The sequence below is a fragment of the Lissotriton helveticus genome, chromosome 1_1, assembly GCF_964261635.1.
Source record: "Lissotriton helveticus chromosome 1_1, aLisHel1.1, whole genome shotgun sequence".
Lineage (NCBI taxonomy): Eukaryota > Metazoa > Chordata > Amphibia > Caudata > Salamandridae > Lissotriton > Lissotriton helveticus.
In genome coordinates this window covers 1,854,451,970-1,854,474,563 of record NC_136057.1, presented here as the reverse complement: position 1 = coordinate 1,854,474,563, position 22,594 = coordinate 1,854,451,970, and positions in this window count along the sequence as shown.

Genomic DNA, 22,594 nt, shown 5'->3' with positions numbered 1-22,594 from the left:
CGCGAGCAGACAAAGACTAATCCTCAGGGCGCTAAGTCAGTTAAGCATTTATGACCATACACAATGAAATTACAGACCCACCACAAATGGACACCAGGCGTAAGATTTGTATCAAAAATACGTGTACTTTATATAAAAAAAAGGATACTATGCAGTTTCTATCACAAGACCAATATAACTTTTAAAGATGAGGCCACAAGATTGTTAAAAAGGCAAGTGTTCTTTCCAGTTCTTAATTATAGCTTAATTCACAAGGTCCACTGAGTTACAAGCACTGTCCTATGTTATTTGAGGCAATCCGGATCTCTGGGCACAGTTCATTGAAGAGGGTGCGCGGCGTAGCGCGCTGGCGTACTCTGTGCGGAGAGAACATGGAGACCCTGCCGAAGCTCACGCGCCTCGCGGTACGGGGCGTACGGCGCGGCAGGCTTCTACAGTGTAGGGTACGAGTCGTAGGGTGGCCGTACGACTCATTTGTGTTGCAAAAGATCAGTACGGGGAAAACAGAACGTTGCGGACCCCGAGTCCATTGCGAACTCCTGCCGAGGAAACTGGAGTTCGAATGGCACTGTACCTTAGTGTTCGCTGCTCTTGGACGTGACGTTCAATCCCACACGGCCCTCTTCGCGGTGGACAAGTCGTACTCCTACACTGCACGCTTGTGGGCAGGCGACAATCAGGAGGCTGGTCCGGGGCGGAGAAGGCAAGTGTAGAGGCGGCACCTAGCGGCAGGTACGGGATGTACCGGCGGCTCAACTGGTGCGGTGCGGCCTCAGCGGGGTTGTACGGTGCGAAGCAGTGCACGTCAGAGGTACGCACCATACCTTCTGGCTATGTGGTGGCGGACAATGCGGATGATCTCCCCCAACGCCGGAGCAGGGCAGGAGGCGGCCAGTGCGCTTTCAGCGTGCGGGCGTTTCTCCCATCCCAGAGGCTCCGGGCTATTTCTTGCGGCTGGGCGACCAAGGTGTGCGGCTCAGAGGAGGAGGGAGGCAGGGTGGGGGCGGCCCAGCGAAGCGAACGCGGCTCAGGGGAGAGCGGCGCGACTCGAGGCGGGGGCGGCCAAGCACGGGCTGTGTTGGACTTGGCCCTTCTGGCAAGTTCACCCCTGAACTTTTTGCTTTTATTGGTGACCTGGTGATGGTGATTGCTGGTCTTTGCGCACTTTGACACTGTGGCGCAGTGTAAAGTGCGTGCGCTCCCTGAGTGCGTGTCTGAGATTGGCCTACCCTCCCATAGGAATGCATGGGGAATGTGTGTGTCCCTGGTAGTTCCTGATGCGTGGAGTGTGCAGGCTCGAGTCTGGTATGTGCGGACTCGTGTGATTGAATGCTGCGAGATGATGTATGCGGCGTGTATGTATCTAGTGTGAAAGTGCAACTTCTAGACATGGGTGTGCGTGTGCAGTAAGTATGCTAACGCGTGATTGGCTGAAGCTGGCTGGGGAGCCTGGCTCCAGGAGTCTGTGTGGGTCTGCCCCGGTGGTGAATGGAGAGATTAGCATGCTGATTTAAGGGAGGAGCTGCACCTGGGTCCTGAATGGGGCTGGGCTTTCCCCACACAATGCTGGCTCCGCCCCCTGTGGTGCGTCTAATGACCCTAGCCTCCCTAGTGAATAGAGTGAGGGGCTGAGCACATCAAGGGTGCTCCAAAACAAGCTGCGACTGGTTTCTCCCCTACCCTACACCTGAAGACAAAGGGAAAAGGTGTATAAAAGAGGGGCTGTGACCCCATGAAAATGTTCTTGTTCTTGTTTGCTGACTAGAATCTACCAAGGGCGTGCTGCTGCTTGGGCCCAGGGGAAGGCTTGCCTCCCTGGGCCCTGCCCAGCCCCTGGCTTGCTGATGGACTCCTTGTGGCACTGGAAGTCTTGTCCTGTGATGTCCTGCTTGTTGCTGGGACCCTCCTGGCTTTGGGGGTCATTTCCTGGGGTCTTTGGTGCTTTCTGTGCCCCTAGCGCCCTGTGAGCGCTTTATTTTCCATTTCTGGGCAGAGCGCTGTCGTTTTCCCTCGGAGGGAAGCGCTCCTGCCCTTTGTGTGCCCCCGAGTGCTACGTGTGCACTTTATTTTTATATTTACGGGTATTCTCCCGTGTATAGGCCCCTTTGCGAGTGCCAACCTCGCTTGTATATTTATTTTATGACCGAGGGAGCCTACCCCTCATTTTGTGCCCCGAGTCTCACCGCCCGCGGCCTGAGCCGCGTCAAGATGGCCGCTGGAAGGAGATGTCCGGCCCGCCGCCTGGTTGTGGGCGGGGCCGGGAGGACATGGTTTCCGCTTCCCCCTGCCTGGGGGAAGTCTTTGCTACTTTGCCGGTCTCCCGTGCCAGGAGGGAGACCGGAGATACTGCCGCCGCCCTGCAAGAAGCGAGTGTCAGGAAATCCCATGTTGCGCCTGCATTGCGGAACACTCTAGGTGCACGCGCGAGGCAACAACTACATTACCCAGACTCCCCGGAAAAAGGGGAGTATTTGTACCATCCAAACACGCTTCCTGTTGCGTGTAATTCGTTTTGGTTCCGGGTTCCGGGAACCGTTGTGAGACGCCGTGCTGCCGACCTTTCGGCTGTCTTGGACTGAGCTTCGGTCGGAGTCCTCGTGTCCTTGATCCAGGTAGGATCGGAACAGCAGGGAGCGCCTGATTATTTACTGGCGGGTTTTCTGATACGCCGTGTTCTGTTTGTATCCTGAGTTGAGCGGAGCGCTGCGGCTAACAGCCGCGCGTTGCCATTCTAGCCTCATTGGGAGTGAAGGTAACTTCCAGGAGAACTTAAGGGTCCTACCCTTTGTTTTGGACTTAGCTGGGTTGCAGCTACCAGTCCTCGGAGCGCGGTGGTGGTCGCATCTACGCGCTACCGTGCACTGTCACCTTTTTACTTATTCAACTAAGAGCTGGAGGGCTCGCTGTATATGTTTAAGTCCTGATTACTTGTAGAGCGGAGTGTAGTGGTTCTTGCTTCCCACGCACTGCCGTTTCTATGAAAAAGGAACCCGTGCTTTATTGATTTCATTCCAGTGGAACTTTCTCATTTGTGCTAAACCAGCTAGGAGCTGTGTGCATCCCAGAACCCAGTTTTTTACCTCTCTTGCTATCTGTCATGGTATGCTAATGCAGGGGTGTGATACATGTGGTCTGAGTGTTCGAGAGAGTGTGCGTTTTCCCTGACCTATGTTTGTGTTCCAATAGGATTTATAGAGTGGCAGAAGGTGATTGAGGAGTTGTCGCCCAAGCTGCTTACTTCCATACCAAAAGGTACAAAGGCTTGTTTAGTGAGACCATATGAGAGTAGACTGTTTTCACTAGAGCATTTCTAAGTATATGTTTTGTCGTTTCAGGTATATCCCTTCCCAGCTGACCCTTCCCTTTCCCTTCCCTGTTCTTTTTATCCCTCGCCTGATGGTTCAAAGCCTCTGTGTTATATTACAAAAGGGTTTGTGACATTGGCAGGTGGACCCTTATGAGCATCAATCGGATTCCGTGGAGCAGATCCTGACAGCGAGTGCTGCGGGACGTCATGGAGCCTGGAGGGCTCGAGATGGTGACCGGGTGAAGAGCGGGCCGGGCGCATTGTGAAGGCGGGGTTCTCATGTGGTGAGAGAGCCCCGCAAAGCGCTACCGCCGCCCCGAGCGAGAGAGGAGACGCCGCCGGAGAAGAGACGCCGCCTCCCACCCAGCCGGTGAGTGCAGGCGTCCCCGCGGGTCGTCCCTCTGTGCTCCCCGTTGCTTCTGAGTCCCCGAGGGGGCTCCTGGGGGCATTTGGTGATTTTTGAGTCCCCCGAGTGGGACTCCAACGTTCGGGGCCATTTGTGTGGACCGAGCCCCGAGAGGCTCAAGGCGCCCTTTGGTCGAAGCCCACGAGAGGCTCAAGAAAGCCCCACATTATTTCCGAGCCCATGAGAGGCTCTTGGCTCATTCTGCTGATATCGAGTCCCCAGAGGAGGCACTCCAACGAAGGCCCCACATTGTTCTCGAGCCCTGAGAGGCTCCAACGTTGGCAGCATTCATTGAGAGCCCACGAGGCTCCCGTGGGCATAGTTCTTTTGGCCAGAGCCTGCAAGGCTCCCACATTGGCCCCATCCTTGTTGATTACAGCTGCCCAGCACTTCGTGGGCAGCTGCCACGTTTAGGCCCCTGACATTTGGGACACAGGGCGTCCTAGCCCTAGAGAGGCCAGTTGGCCTAGGGACAGTCACAGGTGGTGACTAATGTGATTTTTGCGCAATTGTGTGCTTTCCCTGCACCTCTGAATGTGTTTTTTATGCATCATGTGCCTTGTTCTTACACCTCTGAATGTGTTGGTTATACATCATGTGTTCTCCTGTGCTGCACCTCTGAATGTGTTGTTGATGCATCATGTGCCTTGTTCTTACACCTCTGAATGTGTTGGTTACACATCATGTGTTCTCCTGTGCTGCACCTCTGAATGTGTTGTTGATGCATCATGTGCCTTGTTCTTACACCGCTGAATGTATGTTTATGCATCATGTGTTTTGTTCCCATGCTTATACCCCTACAGGTATTGTGATACATAGGTGGTTGTTCTTGCTAGTACAGGTGGTGCTAGTGAGGTCCTAGTTCCCTGCGTGACATTCTCCTAAGGTGGTTAGAGTTGCGTAGGTGGTACTACTGGTTACCAGTGATTACTGGTTGTGTGCTTGTTGTTACATTCTATGTTCTAAGTGATATTCTAAGTGCTAGTTCTAAAAGTGCTGATTCCTGACAGTGGTCCAGGTGCCCCTGTCTTGTACATATCCCCTGTAAATTCTGCCCGTGCCTGTTGGCACATTGTAAAGTGTGTGTTTTTATCTAATGTGTTTTGGTGTGTGTAATACAAAGGCTATTTTTATATATAACCTTGTGTGGAGTTTCCTTTGCGGTGGGCCTTGGGTGTTGTTGCTGGGGGTGCGTGCGCAAACACTTAACTCACATCGCCTCCAAATTTAGCCTTACTGCTCGTGCTACATTACCAAGGGGGTGAGCAGGGGTTATCTTGGCGTGTAACTCCCTTGCCCTGACGTGGAAGTGGTGGTCTCTGACTGACTTTGGCGCAAGCCCTGGCCAGCCAGGGATCCCATTTCTAACATTGGCTGGCAGCGGAGAGGATCCGGATTTGTGTTTGCGCTGTACCACAGTAGCAACTGGCTGCACTACAAAACTCTGCATTTTAGATGACCACATTTTGGGGATTATTGTTTTAGTAAAAATGTCATTTCTGTGGAAATGTGTTTCTTGTGCACTGTGAGTTAGGTGTCCCTAGCTCGGGAGGGTAGATCATCCCCCTAAGTGCAGTGTGTTTTCTGGATTCACCAGAAGGGTGGGATCCAGTGGTGGCAGCGTAAATGTGCCCAGTGCATGTGTCCCCCGTCCCTGTCCTGGAGTAATGGTACCTGTGTCACGTGTGGCCAGGTTGAGAAATCAGGGGTGGTAGAAACTGCCTTACCAGTCTGGGGGGGGGGGGCGTGTGTGAAGAATGGGGAGCTTGCTGAATAATTGGATGTGTGTTGGATTTCAGGGGTGTGCCTGAAGCTCGAGGGAGTTTCCCCTGCCCCTGTGCCATTGTGTTATTTGTTGGGGAGTGACCCTAAGGAAAGTTCTGGTCTTCCAGCCCGGTGGTGGAAGTGGCTCAGAGGAGCACAAGCCTGGTCTCCGTAGTCTGGGTGTTTTTTTTGGGAACACCAGGTGAGGGAGCCTAGCATGTCCGTAGGGAGCGTCCTTTAAGGGAGATCTCCCAGTGTGGAGAGAACGTGGAGCGCCTGTAAGCAGGGCTCTAGTACTTCTGTTGTCTGGCAGTACTGCTCCAGTTGGGAGGGTGCAGAAGTCCAGATGGAGGGGTGCAAGGGGGATAGGTTCCCCAGTGGAGTAACCAGTGGGTCAGAGGCCAGCCAGAAGGGTTGTGTCGCCAAGGAGTGACCATGGGGATGCCACTTCTGTCTTAAGCGTCAGGCAGACTTGTACACTACACATTAGTTATGTGTCACCCTCAAGGAAGTCCTGGTGCACCAGGCATCTGACCAAAGGGTACGTCCCTCAGTTGGGGAGCTTGCTGAATACTTGTGTGCTCTTGTTTTGCTCCGATACCTAAGTCCTGTGTGTTGAACTTTTCCCAAGAACGTCTGCAGAAGTGGAGCCTGCTTTTGATTTCTGTGGTCTGTTTAGAGACAGAATTTTGGAGTTGGTAAGGTTCTGGGAGGAGAGAGGCATAGGGGATGGAGTGATTCCAAAAGGAGTGGCTAAGGTGTCTTCCAGCCCAGTGTGGTGGAAGAGGTTCAGTGTAGCCCAGTTAGGTCTCGGTGTAGGGGCTCACGTCCTGTCTCAGAGGAGAAGGAGTGGGTGGGACTGCGTGTCTCCAGGTGCCCGAAACCCAGTCTCAGGGCCTGGAATGTTTCTGAAGGGAACGTCAGGTCGGGAGCCTAGGCTGTACCAATAGGTCATTTGAGGAAGATCTCCCAGAGTGTTTGAAGGCGTGGAACATCGGTGAACAGAGTTTCAGTAGTTCTGGTGTCTGGCAGTACTGCTCCGGGTGGGAGCATTGTGTTCTGGAGGGTGCTTCAGAAGTAGAGGTAGGGTGGGACATTCTTGCCCGTGACCTCTGGTCAGCCTGAGGGTGCGGACCCTAGGTTGAAGGATCAGTGGTAGTTTGGAACTACACTGAGAAAGGGAGTGGAGAATGGCTATTGTAGGCCAGTGGTTACTACCACCCACTCTGTGGATTGGCAAGGACCAGTGGTATCTGGGTGGCCTAGGGCCTGGTCCTAGCCGTGGACAGCTAAGGAGTATCAGTGGGGTAGCCTAGTTGGGCCTGTTTTTTTAGTACGTGATTGTCTTATGGATCAACGTGACGTAGAACCGGAGGGTGTCCCTGCAGTGCGGGCCCGCGTCCATGTTCTATCGCCCCAAGCAGGGAAGTTCATCACGGTGATGATTGGTCTCCCCTGATTTTTGGCTGGAAGGGGGTTGTGTTGGACTTGGCCCTTCTGGCAGGTTCACCCCTGAACTTTTTGCTTTTATTGGTGACCTGGTGATGGTGATTGCTGGTCTTTGCGCACTTTGACACTGTGGCGCAGTGTAAAGTGCGTGCGCTTCCTGAGTGCGTGTCTGAGATTGGCCTACCCTCCCATAGGAATGCATGGCGAATGTATTTGTACCTGGTAGTTCCTGATGCGTGGGGTGTGCAGGCTCGAGTCTGGTATGTGCGGACTCGTGTGATTGAATTCTGCGAGATGATGTATGCGGCGTGTATGTGTCTAGTGTGGAAGTGCCACTTCTAGACATGGGTGTGCGTGTGCAGTAAGTATGCTGGCGCGTGATTGGCTGAAGCTGGCTGGGGAGCCTGGCTCCAGGAGTCTGTGTGGGTCTGCCCCGGTGGTGAATGGAGAGATTAGCATGCTGATGTGAGGGAGGGGCTGCACCTGGGTCCTGAATGGGGCTGGGCGTTCCCCACACAATGCTGGCTCCGCCCCCTGTGGTGCATCTAATGACCCTAGCCTCCCTAGTGAATAGAGTGACGGGCTGAGCACATCAAGGGTGCTCCAAAACCAGCTGCAACTGGTTTCTCCCCCACCCTACACCTGAAGACAAAGGGAAAAGGTGTATAAAAGAGGGGCTGTGACCCCATGAAAATGTTCTTGTTCTTGTTTGCAGACTAGAATCTACCAGGGACGTGCTGCTGCTTGGGCCCAGGGGAAGGCTTGCCTCCCTGTGCCCTGCCCAGCCCCTGGCTTGCTGATGGACTCCTTGTGGCACTGGAAGTTTTGTCCTGTGATGTCCTGCTTGTTGCTGGGACCCTCCTGGCTGTGGGGGTCATTTCCTGGGGTCTTTGGTGCTTTCTATGCCCCTAGCGCCCTGTGAGCGCTTTATTTTCCATTTCTTGGCAGAGCGCTTTCGTTTTCCCTCAGAGGGAAGCGCTCCTACCCTTTGTGTGCCCCGAGTGCTTCATGTGCACTTTATTTTTATATTTACGGGTATTCTCCCGTGTATAGGCCCCTTTCCGAGTACCAACCTCGCTTGTATATTTATTTTATGACCGAGGAAGCCTACCCCTCATTTTGTGCCCGAGTTTCACCGCCCGCGGCCCAAGCCGCGTCAAGATGGCCGCCGGAAGGAGATGTCCGGCCCGCCGCCTGGTTGTGGGCAGGGCCGGGAGGACGTGGTTTCCGCTTCCCCCTGCCTGGGGGAAGCCTTTGCTACTTTGCCGGTCTCCGGTGCCAGGAGGGAGACCGGAGATACTGCCGCCGCCCTGCAAGAAGCGAGTGCTGCGGGACGTCATGGAGCCTGGAGGGCTCCACTTTAGAAGCCCCGGTCCCGAGATGGGGGACCGGGTGAAGAGCGGGCCAGGCGCATTGTGAAGTCGGGGCTCTCATGTGGTGAGAGAGCCCCGCAAAGCGCTACCGCCGCCCCGAGCGAGAGAGGAGACGCCGCCGGAGAAGAGACGCCACCTCCCACCCAGCCGGTGAGTGCAGGCGTCCCTGCGGGTTGTCCCTCTGTGCTCCCCGTTGCTTCTGAGTCCCCGAGGGGGCTCCTGGGGGCATTTGGCGATTTTTGAGTCCCCCGAGTGGGACTCCAACGTTCGGGGCCATTTGTGTGTACCGAGCCCCGAGAGGCTCAAGGCGCCCTTTTCTCGAAGCCCACAAGAGGCTCAAGAAAGCCCCACATTGTTTCCGAGCCCACGAGAGGCTCTTGGCTCATTCTGCTGATATCGAGTCCCCAGAGGAGGGACTGAAACAAAGGCCCCACATTGTTCTCGAGCCCTGAGAGGCTCCAACGTTGGCAGCATTCCTTGAGAGCCCACGAGGCTCCCATGGGCATAGTTCTTTTGGCCAGAGCCTGCAAGGCTCCCACATTGGCCCCATCCTTGTTGATTACAGCTGCCCAGCACTTCGTGGGCAGCTGCCACGTTTAGGCCCCTGACATTTGGGACGCAGGGCGTCCTAGCCCTAGAGAGGCCAGTTGGCCTAGGGACAGTCACAGGTGGTGACTAATGTGATTTTTGCGCAATTGTGTTCTTTCCCTGCACCTCTGAATGTGTTTTTTATGCATCATGTGCCTTGTTCTTACACCTCTGAATGTGTTGGTTATACATCATGTGTTCTCCTGTGCGGCACCTCTGAATGTGTTGTTGATGCATCATGTGCCTTGTTCTTACACCGTTGAATGTATGTTTATGCATCATGTGTTTTGTTCCCATGCTTATACCCCTACAGGTATTGTGATACGTAGGTGGTTGTTCCTGCTAGTACAATTTGTGCTAGTGAGGTCCTAGTTCCCTGCGTGACATTCTCCTAAGGTGGTCAGGGTTGCGTAGGTGGTACTACTGGTTACCAGTGATTACTGGTTGTGTGCTTGATGTTACATTCTATGTTCTAAATGATATTCTAAGTGCTAGTTCTAAAAGTGCTGATTCCTGACAGTGGTCCAGGTGGCCCTGTCTTGTACATATCCCCTGTAAATTCTGCCCGTGCCTGTTGGCACATTGTAAAGTGTGTGTTTTTATCTAATGTGTTTTGGTGTAATACAAAGGCTATTTTTATATATAACCTTGTGTGGAGTTTCCTTTGTGGTGGGCCTTGGGTGTTGTTGCTGGGGGTGCGTGCGCAAACACTTAACTCACATCGCCTCCAAGTTTAGCCTTACTGCTCATGCTACGTTACCAAGGGGGTGAGCAGGGGTTATCTTGGCATGTAACTCCCTTGCCCTGACGTGAAAGTGGTGGTCTCTGACTGACTTTGGCGCAAGCCCTGCCCAGCCAGGGATCCCATTTCTACCAGGCTGCAAGGGGGTTGAGCGAGGCACACTTCAGGCGGGGCTCCAGCGGCTCAGGAAGATCAGACAAGTCCCCACAACTTGGCAGGGAAGGCACAATAGAGTCCACTGGTCCTGGGACTCTGTTCAGGGGGCAAGCTCGAAATCAAGCCCATGGAGATCGTTTCAGACACAAATATAACAAAGTCCTTTCTGGTCTTTTTCCTCTCCTTCCTCAGCAAGGCACCACTGCAGGCCAGTCCTTCAGGTCAGGGATGTCTTTCCTCCTTCAGCTTCTCTTGGTCCTTCTAGTCGGGCAGAGGTTCTTCGTGGTTTAAACAGGATCTGATTTGTTAGGAGCAGAGCTCCTCTTTTTATACACAGTTTCTTTTGTCTTTGCAGGCCAGGGGGGCCTTTGCATAGTCCAAATCATCTCTGGAGCACTTTGTTTTGCAGACTCTGGCTTCTTCTTTAAGAGAGCAGGGCAGGGACATCAGACGCTCTCCAGGGGGTGGAGCCAGCATTGTGGTGGCAGAGCACAGCCCTATTCAGAGTCAAGGGGCACTCCTCCCACCTATCCTGGAGGTGATCCCTCTATTCACCACCTGGCAACCTAGACTGTCCCCTGGAATCCCCCAGCCCTGTCACTCACAGAAACCAGACAGCAGATACACATCCTAGCAGAGGCGGGCTGAAATGGTCAGGCAAGCAAATGCTAACTTTCTAAAAGTAGCATTTGCAAACACAGGATATTAAAATAAACTTTACTAAAATAAGTATTTTATTATTCTGAGTTCAGGCATACTAAACTTGACTTTCTACCATGTTCCCTGAGCCTGCTGGGATTATAGAGTGTAATAATTCCAGCAGCCCATTCTGGCCTATGAGAACAGGTAGCCTTACAATAGTGAAAAACGAAAATGGTTGTAATTCACTATTAGGACATGCCACACACATCAGGGTTTGTCCTACCTTATGCTTACAATGCACCCTGCCCTAGGGCCTACCATAGGGGTGACTAACATGAAGGGAAGGGAAGGTTTAGAGGCTGGCAAGTGGGTCCACTTGCCCAGCCAGCATGACAGTACCAGGCAGCACGCAGGTTCTGTAATGGCAGACCTTAGACACATTTTACTAGGCCGCTTCTGTGGATGGCACAACCAGTGCTGCAGGCCCACCAGCAGCATTTATATTTACAAGCCCTGGCACTCCTGGTGCACTTTACTGGGGACTGACAGTAAACCAAATAAGCCAAACTTGGAAACCAATCACATATACACTTTCATTGGCAGCACTTGCACTGCGGCACGGATTGGCCGTGGCGCAGTGCCCTGAGCAGCTAACACCAGCAAAACATCGGAGGCACATAAGCAGAAAGTGGAAGGGAGACTCACGCCAAGGTGCCAGGTCTAACAAGCACCAAAGAAAGGAAGGAGAGTACATACATGGACTAATAAGCCTGCAAGTTCAGGACATTGCAGAACAAGGAGGCACCTTCAGCAGCTAACCACGCACGGTTTAGAATGGAAAAAGGGGCGCGCGCCTTGCGCTGAAAGTTGCTGCTGTTCTTCCTCGTAGCCTGGTAAGTTTGAAACCCAGAGGTTACCGATTCCCCATCCTGCCAATGCCGAACTCTAACCCCCTCATTCCCTTCCTCCTCTCCAGGCTATCACGTCGAAGGCACTCCGCCCTGGAAATAATCTCCCCCGCATTGACGGCCCCCAGCCTCCCTTGTTTATCAATAGGTAAGCGCCCTCACACAGCCTTGCGAATACAGGCTCTCGCCTTGGCTCCATCCTAACCTCGTCCCTTCCCCTTAGGCCATCACCATTAATGATACCGCGGTCCAGCTGGAGGGCCAACATCAACTACGGTTATTGGCCCACTCGCTCGGTATGCCACCAAGCGCCACTTGCACTCGTATTATTTCGTCACGTTGAAATCCACAGTCTGCATGACCCCGTTCCCCGTTGCGTGCTCACCGAGCTCACTTCCGCCCAAATCCCCTCTCTTGACACGCCGGCACCATCTACAACCCTCTATATGATGACTGTTGTGCCGGATAGCAAATAGAATCCAGTACTGTACTGTATAATATGAATTGATTAACTATCAAAGCATGGTTTGCTGCTCAAAAGCTTACTACCACTGTGCAAATCGTTGCTCCTTGCTCCTTCTCACAAGTGTAAGTCACTCTCACTTACCTTCACAATATTTTAACGCCACCTTCAGCAACCATGTCTATGTCATTTAAACACAATTATGCACCGACTCTGCATGGAATAAATCTTAGCACCCAGTATGTGTTGTTGAAATGTAATTTTATCGTTCTACTTTATCCATAAATCCCCTTGCCCATTACCTTTCTCCCCTCTTTCCCCGCTAGGCATCTGAGGCTACAATTGTTAGGCATTGTAATTATGTCCTGATGAGGATCCTTGTATCAAGATAATGGATTGAAACGCCGTCGTCTTCTAATAACACCTTATACAAAGTTCAAAACTTTATATGTATTACTAATGTAAAGGTGTTGGTTATGTTCTGATGTACCATGACATTGTGTAATTACCGGTACTTCAAACCTCATGCTTTTGCCTATAAGCCCTTTTGTTGCAGTTTTGTCACTGAATGTCTGTTGCACATGTGTTAAGTAGGGTGCAGGCTTTGCCCCACTTTGTGAATTAGTGTGTAACATTTCTTCTACTCAACTACAAGTAAATACTAGACCTCTGTCCGGCTAGACAAGTCCTAATCAATATAGCTACGACTGAGTCTATATTTATTCACTGTATATATTTTTTCCTAAAGGGACCACTGTTGTTTGAATAGCATTATCCCCAAGGTCCCTTTCGACTTAATTGGGTCCCCTTGTTGTCTCCAATATATATATATATATATATGAAAGTTAAAATAAAGCATCAAGGAAAGGAATGGGCGGGAGATGGTGTAAGGACGGCGAGTGAGCTCAGGCTAAACAAAAACAAGCCTGAAAGACAGCAATGGGTGGGAGGTGGTGTAGGGGCAGCGAGCAAGCTGAGTCTAAACAAAAATAAGCGCTTGTGCTAGCATACCCCTTGTGAGAGCGAGCAGCGACGCGCAGACCATCCGTGTTTTTAAATTAGCGAGCCTCCCGCAAGGTGGATGTCAGCACAAGCACGAGCGCTGAAAAAGAGCTGACCAATTTCGAAAGGTTATCTCCTAGGGCAGCACATACACGCTGCCTAGGCGAGACCTAAAAAATGTGATTACGTGTAAAATAGAAAAAGATTGGGACGTATTGAAGAATAATGCTGTGATTGGAAAACGAGTCCGGGGAACTGCTAATATCACTTACAGGAAGAGCAAAATGACATGTAACATGGTATTTAGAAGTAATTTTCTCAAAACATCACTCCTGGATGGTTACAGCATCAAACATCAGATTTTTCCATTCTAAACATTCATTTAACACATAAAATCACCAAAAATATAAAATGCCAATTTGATTTTACTGTATATGTTTTGACGTGTCCATATAACAAAATATTTGTTGGGAGTACTGAATGTCCGGTAAAATAAAATGCTTTTTGGAACATTTGTAGTCCATATGTGAAGACAGAAAATAATTAGTAGCCCCAGATTTCTAGCAACAATTTAACAATGATTGATCTTGGCTCAAATATGATGGGATTGCTAGAGTACTCAAAAATTCCACCGAAGGTGCCAGAATATTTTGCAAGATTTAAAGTCTGGGTATAAACAGATCTTAAAACATGATTCTTATGGTTTGTGTTGTGAAGACAAATTAACTGCATTTACAATAACTGCATTATGAATGTACAAAGCTGTAAATCTTAATCCTAAATTCCTTGGCTTGTCTTTGTTTCATGATTTTAAACTGTACATTTTTTACAGAAACAGAAAGACCATTTTTACAGCAAATGAAATAATGACATTTTACTGATTGACAGGTTAATTATTTATTTTTATTTTTATTTTTTTATTTTTTTTATAAACATTTTATTTTCAATAAGGCATAGAAAACATTTACAATCACATCATTGATTTATAGTTCTTCATTATTACCCAAAGCAGATCAGGATCCGGCGAAGTCTCATCATTTTCAAACGTTTGTGATAACCATACAAGTACAGACGAAAACGGAATAAACAGTATAGCTCAGCAATCATGCGTATCCGACAAAACTTTCCGTGCCGGTCCAGTGCGCAATTCGGCCATTTAGCCTACAGCCCTGAATGCTTGGCAAAGTCGGCAAATAGAACTAAAATCATAACTGTGAAAACCTAACAAGTGTCATCATCTCACGAGAACGTTGTAGCCATACACAGACAAGTTCCCACCTATCGCACATAGTCCGTATACGTGTTCATTGGTGTCCTCCAGGTCCCGCCCCATCCCACCACAACTCACATTAGCACATATCAGTCCCTCCCACCTATTCATCTTCATCGTCCGACTCCACATCTTCGTCCTCTGGCAAGGGTGCACATGGCTTCCCCCTGTATTTGTTCCAAGGCAACCACACTTTATTCCACTTACGGGGACAAGCCCGCGACCCATATACCGCCCTCTCCTTCACCAGCAGTATGTCCATATTTCGAATCCAGCCATGCACCGTAGGCACGTCTGGGGCTCCCCACTTCTGTGCAATGTCTCTTTTCGCTACTGTCACAGCTAACGTGACCCACAACTTTCCATACCTGCTCAGGTCTGTAGGGTCCCAAATGTTCAATAGGCACTTACGGGGTTCAGGGAGAAGTGACACCCCAAGGACTTGGGATATCGTGCGCATGATTTGTCTCCAGACTTCCCGGATCAATGGGCAGTCCCAGAGTGTATGGAGTAATGTACCCTCCTCCCCACAGCCTCTCAGACAGAAGGGGTGTGGCGCCCTCTGTATCCTGTGTAGAAGTGTTCTGGTGTAATAGGTGCGGTGTAAGATCTTGAGTTGGACTAATCTGAACCTAGTCGATATGCCCACTTCCCTTGGTGACGCCAGCGCCTCATTCCACTCAGTGTCATCCATGTCCCCTACATCCTCAACCCACCTCTCTCTAAGTTTCTGCGTGGGGATTGCCAGATTGTTAACCAGTTTCTTGTACGTAAGAGAGGTCGCCTTCTGTTCCATAAATTCCGTCAATAACCTGTCTTCCAAAGGTGACGATTCTGGAAGTGTGGTGTCAGGCGGAATGGCTCGAAGGAGGGCGTGACGAATCTGCACATATCTGAACGTTTCAGTGGGGCCCATATCATACTGTTGCTGCAGCTGTGAGAATGCAACTACCGAGTCCCGCTCCCAGAGGTCCCCCACCACCGAGATCCCTATTTGATCCCATCGTGCAAAACCTTTGCTGGATCTCAAGTTCCCCAGAGACTTCGCGTCCCACAGCGGTGTCATTTTAGTGATCCTCCCCTTCCATCCCATACGAGCTTGTGCCGCATGCCACAGGGTAGCCGTATGCAACGTTGGGCCAAGCAACGTACGAACCTGTGAGTGGTTGTATAATACTGACAGCATGCTATCCGTTCCTAACTGCGACCAGTCCGCTCTATAAGCGGGGTCATCCCGCGGAACATGGATCCAGCAATTAATCACCTTAAGTTGGGATGCCCAATAATACAATTGAAGGTTGGGAAGGGCGATCCCTCCGTCGTACCAGCCCCGAACCAATTTTGCATGCGCAATACGGGCTGGGCCGTTGTTCCACAGCAGGGCAGATACCTGCGCGGCCACCAGGCGGAAGTAGCGCAGAGCCACCACGTGGGGGGCGTTTTCCAACACGTAGAGAAACCTAGGAAGTGCCATCATTTTAAATAACGCTGCCCGCCCTAGGAGGGTCAGCGGAAGGGTAGCCCAATATTTAACGTCCGCATGTAAACGTGTCAGAGGCGGCACCAGGTTCGCCGTGTAGAAGTCCGCCGCATTTGCGGTGATGACAATACCAAGGTATTTAAAGGAGCCGTCCGCTAATTGCAAGGGGCAGTCAGGCCCCAACAAGGGTGGCTGGCCCCGAAGGACTAATATTAGGGATTTGGACCAATTCAGGGTGTAGCCGGACGCCTTCCCGTGCTCATCGCACAGAGCCAGTAGGGCAGGAATACCTTCATTGGGATCAGTCATGTAGATCAGCATGTCATCCGCATACAGGGATACTCTATCCTCCCAGCCGTCCTCCCAGGCGATGCCCCGAATTAGTGGCGTTGCCCTGAGCAGAATAGCCAGAGGCTCTAGTACCAGCGCAAAGAGCAAGGGTGACAGCGGGCACCCTTGCCGGGTCCCTCGCCCCAGGGGGAAGGTTTGCGAAATGTGGCCATTCGCCACCACTTGTGCCATGGGCGACCTATATAGTAGCCGTATCCATGCTACAAATTTTGGGCCGAAGCCCATACGAGCAAGGACCGCAAAGAGATACTCCCACTCCACCAGATCAAACGGCATCTTGGCATCCAGGGACAATATGACTGCCTGGTCCGAGAGGAGATGCGCTCGCGCCAGGACTCCATGGACTCTCCGCAAATTCAGTGCCGTACTTCTGTGCGGCATGAAACCCGATTGATCGGGGTGTATCAGGGTCTGTAGATGCTTAATCAGGCGACAGGCCAAGAGTTCCGCAAGGATCTTTGCTTCCACGTTGAGCAGGGAGATAGGTCGGTACGAGGAGCACGCCGTCAGCGGCTTGTCAGGCTTAGGAATGGCTACTATCGTGGCTAAGCGTTGGTCCAGAGGGAGTTCCGCCTTGGCCAAACTGTCCACATACATATCGAGCAGGGGTTTGCTCAACAGGGGAGCCGACGCTTTGTACCATTCCACGGGTATTCCGTTGGGACCCAGCGCCTTCCCAGATCGTAACGACAGTATTGCCAGTTGGATTTCCTCTGCGGTCAGGTCAGTGTCCAGTTCCCGTTGCGCTTCCTGTGAAAGCTCGGGGACTGCTATGTTACTAAGTGATGCTAACGCCTCCCCCTCCGTGACCTCCCGTGTCGGTGTGTATATGTCGTGATAATGTCTTGCCAGAGTGCGAACTATCTGCTCAGGGTGTGTCTGCAGCCGGCCGTCCTGGGCGTGCAGCCTCTGAATGCCTTTATTACATCCACTCTTTTTATCCAGCCACGCCAGCATCTTCCCGGCTTTATCGCCCAGGTCATATATCCTGTGCGCTGTGGTTGCCAAGTGTCCCTTGGTCACTGTTGTAAGATGAGATAGGTACTTTTGTTGACTGAGGTGCAACGCATGAGCAGTGGCAGGGGTGGGATCGGCCATGTGTGTTGCAGTCGCGGCATGTAGCGCCAATTCCAACTGCGTGAGTTCGTGTCGGGAGTCTCGTTTATGCCCTGAAATGGCCGCTATCGCTGCGCCGCGCAAAACAGTTTTGTACGCCTCCCAAAGCACCGAGGGCGAAGCGACTGTGCCTGTATTCTCTGTAAAGTAGTGTGAGGAGGCCAACTTAAGCTGTTTCCGAACACCCGGGATCTGTAAATAATTGGGGTAGATTGGATAGATCCTGGCGCGTTTCCTCTCTCTAGTCGTGATGTGTAGGAACAAGGGGGAGTGATCAGATACACCTCTAGGCAGTATCTCTAATTTGTCCACCGTGCCCAGCCCCAACCCTAAAAAGAAAAGGTAATCAATGCGTGAAAGGCTGTTGTGTGCAGCTGAGTAGTGCGTGTACTGAGTAGCCGTGGGATTCAATTGACGCCAAACATCAGCGAGGCCCAGTGCCGTCAGAAAGCTAGGGAGCGTGGCCGTCCCTCTCAAGCGTTCCCGTACTGGAAAGGTGTCCAACAGCGGGTCAGATATGGCGTTAAAGTCCCCCCCAATGATCATGTCACCTTCTGGGAGGTCGAGTAGGAATTGACCCAGCGCCGGCAGGGCCGTAGAGTGTAGCGCTGGTGGGATGTACACCAACACTATGTTAAGGGGCCTCCCTTCCCACTGGCCAAAGAGCGCCGCAAAACGACCCTGATCATCCCTCATGCGGCTTTCCACCATAAAGGGGGAGTTCTTCTTAAGGAGTATCCCGGTGCCCCTGGATCCCGTGGTGAACTCTGCATGTACCTCCATGGCATATCCCCGCCTATTGAGTGCTTTGCATGTAGACCCAGCAAGGTGCGTTTCCTGTAACATCACCAAGTCAGGTCCGTGGCGTTTGATGGTCTGGAGAACCAATCCTCGCTTAATCTTGTCCCCCAGACCCCTAACATTCCATGAGAGCAGTTTTAAGGGAGACACCACAGTCAGTGGCAGGCCAGAGTCAGCGGGCGTTTCGCTAGCTTGTTGGGCCATAGGAGGCTATGGTCAGTGTAATGGACATGTGGAGTCGAAGCGGGACATCTACATATGGACGCGCGCTAGGGAGTCTCGAGTGCACAGCTTGTGTTCGGACCATGTGCCACAGTGAATAGACGATGACTAACAATAAGAACCAGAACAGAACAATCCAACCCCCCCACCCCCTCCCTGCTACCCTGCACCACGGACTCGAACCCGCCCGCATCCCCAACTCGGCAGAGTGCATAGTCCCATCCCCGTTCACCTTACTTGCTCGTGGGGTAGGTGAGCCCCCTACAGGCACCAGCCGATGCCCGCCCTACTCAGCTCCATCAGCATCAAGGTCCCAAGGCTCAGAATGCATTGTCCAGCTGGCCGCCCAGACAAATCAGTCCTTTACAGGTTGTCCAGAGTCAAAGGGGTCCCTTTCGAGATCCGAGTCCAGTGCAGTCGCGCCCTCTTCGTTCGCGGGGCTCCTCGACGGTCGATCTGCTGGTTCTCCGCTGTGTCGGCGCCTCTGGTCTCCCTGCGGGCGGTGTGGTCGGCCCACCTGCCTCCATCCATCAAGCCAGTCTCTAGCTACCTCCGGTATGTCGAAAAACCATGTCTTCCCTTCGGCCACGACGCGCAGTTTGGCAGGGAAAAGCATGGAATATTGCAGGCCTTTGTCTCGTAGCGCTTTCTTCACATCCGTGAATGACTTCCTGCGCCTAGCCACCTCCGCCGTGTAATCCGGAAAGAAAGCCAAAGTGGAGTTCTGAATTTTGATAGGCGGGGAGACCCTCGCCGCCTGGAGGATGGCGTCTCGGTCCCTATAATTGAATAATCTGGCCAGCACAGGTCGCGGAGTGGCCCCCGGTTTCGGAGTTCCACCAGGAACTCGGTGCGCTCTTTCAACAGAAAAGAAGTGGGACAGACCTTTAGGTTTTAGCTGGGATTTGATCAGGTCCTCAACATACAGGTCCATAGCAGCTTTGCCTTCCGATTCCGGCAGGCCCAGGATGCGAACGTTGTTCCTCCGGGAACGCCCTTCCTGATCATCGAGCTTTTCTTGCAACTGTTTCGTGACTCTCTCCATGCGTTCCATGGCCACCTGCAGGTCCGAGGTGTCCTCGACGAGCGATTTCGTAGTTACCTCCACCTGCGTCACTCTCTCCGCCATTTTTTTGAAGTCCGCCCGGAGCAGAGTGACCTCTGATGAAATGGAACCCACCGTCGTTTTGACCTCGGTGAGGGTCCTCATAACGTCGTCCAGGGTTACCTTGGGAGGGGCCCCCGCGTCCGGGGTTGCCCCAGTCGAGTGGCGGCCGCCAGTCTGGGCCTGTCCATGTTGGCCGTAAGCGAATTTGTCCAGCTTCGCTTGTGTGGACGTACTTCTTGTGCCCTTACCGGCCATGCTGGCTGGGCAAGGATGTGAGCGGTCGAAGTGTGCCGGCAGGGCAGTTTGCGGCCCACGCGTTGTTCCCTGGCCTCGGGCGGCCGGCAAGTCACTGTGGGCGCCTTCAGGTCTAAGATGGCGCTTTGCACGCCTCACAGGGCCTGGACGCTGCGCAGTCGGCCGTCGCGAAGTGCAGCACACCGGCCTACTGTAGGTCCAATGCGGCCTTTTGCTTGGTTGAATCAGCCCCCTACAGTCCCTTCAGAGTTGGCAATTGTGGTGGTATGTTGCGCTGTTGGTTGGTTCTCGCAGGGGGGGGCCCCTCAGTAGAGTGCGCCGGACTCGGTCCGTATTTCACTGTGTCAGCGCCATTGCAGGACCTCCCGTAGGGTCTGGGTGTCCCACGACGGTTCCTCTCCTGTAGGGGACGGGGGTCAGACGCGCCCCCCCTTGAAAGCGGGGTGAGGCTCCAAGTAAGGGTCGCGCAAGATGAGGGCAGCGCCCTCAAAGCAGCCCGCCTCACCTCGCCGCAGTATCAGTGCCTCCGGCTCCCGGTCCGTCTCACTCTCCGCCGGCAGGATGATTTCCAGTCTTGCCGGCCGCCCCCGCTCCTCCAGATGGCGTCCCAGTCCAGAGAATCTCCGCGGCTTCACAGGGTGCACGCTCGCTGAGAGCGGTGCAGGCGGACACCCCACAGGACAGAACGCAGTCTCCGCCGGCCGACTCCTCCGCGCCCGGCCGGGGTGTGCACACTTCCGGCCGGGTCCACCAGGCACTGTGGGTCGGTGTTTCAAGGCTGGTACAGGCCCCAGATCGCCGCCTCGAACGGCAGCTGATCCCGGTGTCCAGCCTCCACCAGGGTCGGAACGGAGCTTGCCGCTTGGGTTCCTGAGCCGATGTCGCTCCTTCGAGCGGGCTTAAAAAACGGATCAATGACGGATAGTCGCTGCGGGCTGGTTTGCCTGGAGGAGCTCCCGCTTCAAGCTGCCTCCATGTTCGGCAGTTGGCCACGCCCCCCCAGGTTAATTTTTTTCAGCATTTTTTGCTGATGATTTTGCTTACTTGGGCAAGAGCCTGGAATACATACATCTTAGAGAAATTGCATGCACCCCAGGTTGGAATTTATTTGCCATTTTACTGGAGGAATGCTCAAAAACAGTTCTGTGCATGTAGTATTGTTTTAATGCTATCCACAATTAATTATGTTTGTCTAAAACTCTATTTGTCATAACAGAAACAAGCAATATTCTTTCACTGATCGGCCGTACAAATATGGTAATATAATTTGCCTGACTTAGAGAAAAGACTAACTCCATACCGCAACATAGTATGCTTTTTTTACACTTGAAATATTCAAGTGTTAAAGATGGCAGCCACTGAGATCAAGGCTCTACTTGAGGTCTATAGTGTGTAGGGCCCGCAATGACTGTAATAGATTTCCAGATTGTAGCAGGCTGGCTTAGTATATGGTGCACACTTATTTAGGTGAAGCACCCTACACTAATCCAGACAACCCTTATGGTGATTTTAGTGGTCTTAGATAACCATAGAAAGCTCTCAAAGTGGTAGCTGTGGAGAGCAGCCTTCAGGCTTAGTACAGAAGTTGCGTTAAGCAGCTTGTTTTACCAGATTTAATCATGTCGTGTAGGTTTAATGAAAAAGAACCACACAGTGAAATTATAGAAAATGTGTTTATTTATTATACAATACTCATGAACATATCGCTATATCTCCTACCCAGAGATATCAACACAATGTACACAATACTTCAATTGGAAACAGGTAAGTAAGCACAATACACAGTGGTCTCCAGCTGGTCTACACAGTGGTCTCCAGGGAAGACCAAACCATATACTAAGAAAGTGGGAGGCAAACTGCGACCAAAGTCTGGACTTGGACCAGGAGACTCACAAGAGCAGGTGGGACACAATGAACCAGCCAAGGTAAGTACCCAAGAACCCCATGGAGGCTGTGTGCAATGTGAAAACAAAGCTATGTACTAAATACAAGTCAACGGGAAAGTTGTGGTTGCAGTTTTAAAGACAAAGGACCCTTCCCAGTGGACCCTGAAGAAACCCAGTGAAATACAGAAGGTTGGAGAGTCACCCCACTAGTGGATACCCCAGGAACCAGGACACCCACACCTGGGAAGGCGGGTGCATAGGTGCAAAGTGACGTCAGAAACCACCGTAGACCACAATGGAGGACTTCAGAAAAGATGCCGCTGGCAAAGACTGTGCAAGAGTACGGTGGAATCCAAGGGTGAATTCTTGAAGAGAATAATCTGCAAGCAAAGGGGACAGAGTCTATGCCACTCAGAGGTGGCCATAAGGCATGGAAGAGCAATGACCACCGATGGCAGAAGATGGAGTGGTTATGGTGACCATGTCACTGCAGCTGTGAGGACCAGGCTATGCTGAGAAAGACTAGGAGCTGTTTATGAGCTGTCCCATGTTGGAAGTCGAGAACCAGGGGGTCGGTGTCCGGCGGAATACAAACAAGCCTTGGCAGCAGCAACAGCCATGGAAAATGGTGAAGGAGCAACATTGGGACCAGCAAGGTCCAAGAGACTCACCACATGAAGAAGAGTCAGAGCTGGACCCAAGCATGCCGGTGGATTAACATCTCTGGAGTGCAGAGCCAGCAAGCATTGGCAAGGGTAAGCCAACGCCGTGCACAGGAGTTTGGTTCTAGCAGTTCCGATGAAGGATACTGGCCTCAAAATTGAAGATAAGACAGGTCACGCCTCAAAGGAGTTGTAGAACTACCACCTGTGTTGCTGGGTCAGTGGGACTTCAGGAACAGCAGACCGGTCAGCTTGCAGGGGAGTGACTCCTTCACTCCAAGGGAGATTACTTCGGGTGTCCTTGATGCCCACAGCTTTGCTGAAGATCCTGGATGAAGCACAGACACAGACAACAAAGAAAACTTACAGAACAGCGAGACCAGGAGGAGTCTTCATTGATGTAGGCTTGGTTCCAGGCAAAGTCCAGTGAAGTCCAAGTGTCTAGATGGTCGAAGAGTGACGTGGTTCAGGCTTGAGTCTTGTCCCACGACGAATCTGAAGACCCACCCACAGGTAAGCCAATTTATACCCTAAGAAAGGAGTTAGGACAACTCAGGGGTCCCTCCAAGAGGAGGGGCTGGACAGAGGGGAGGATACTCCCATGTCTTTTGCCCAGTTTCGTGCCAGAGCGGGAGCCAAGGGC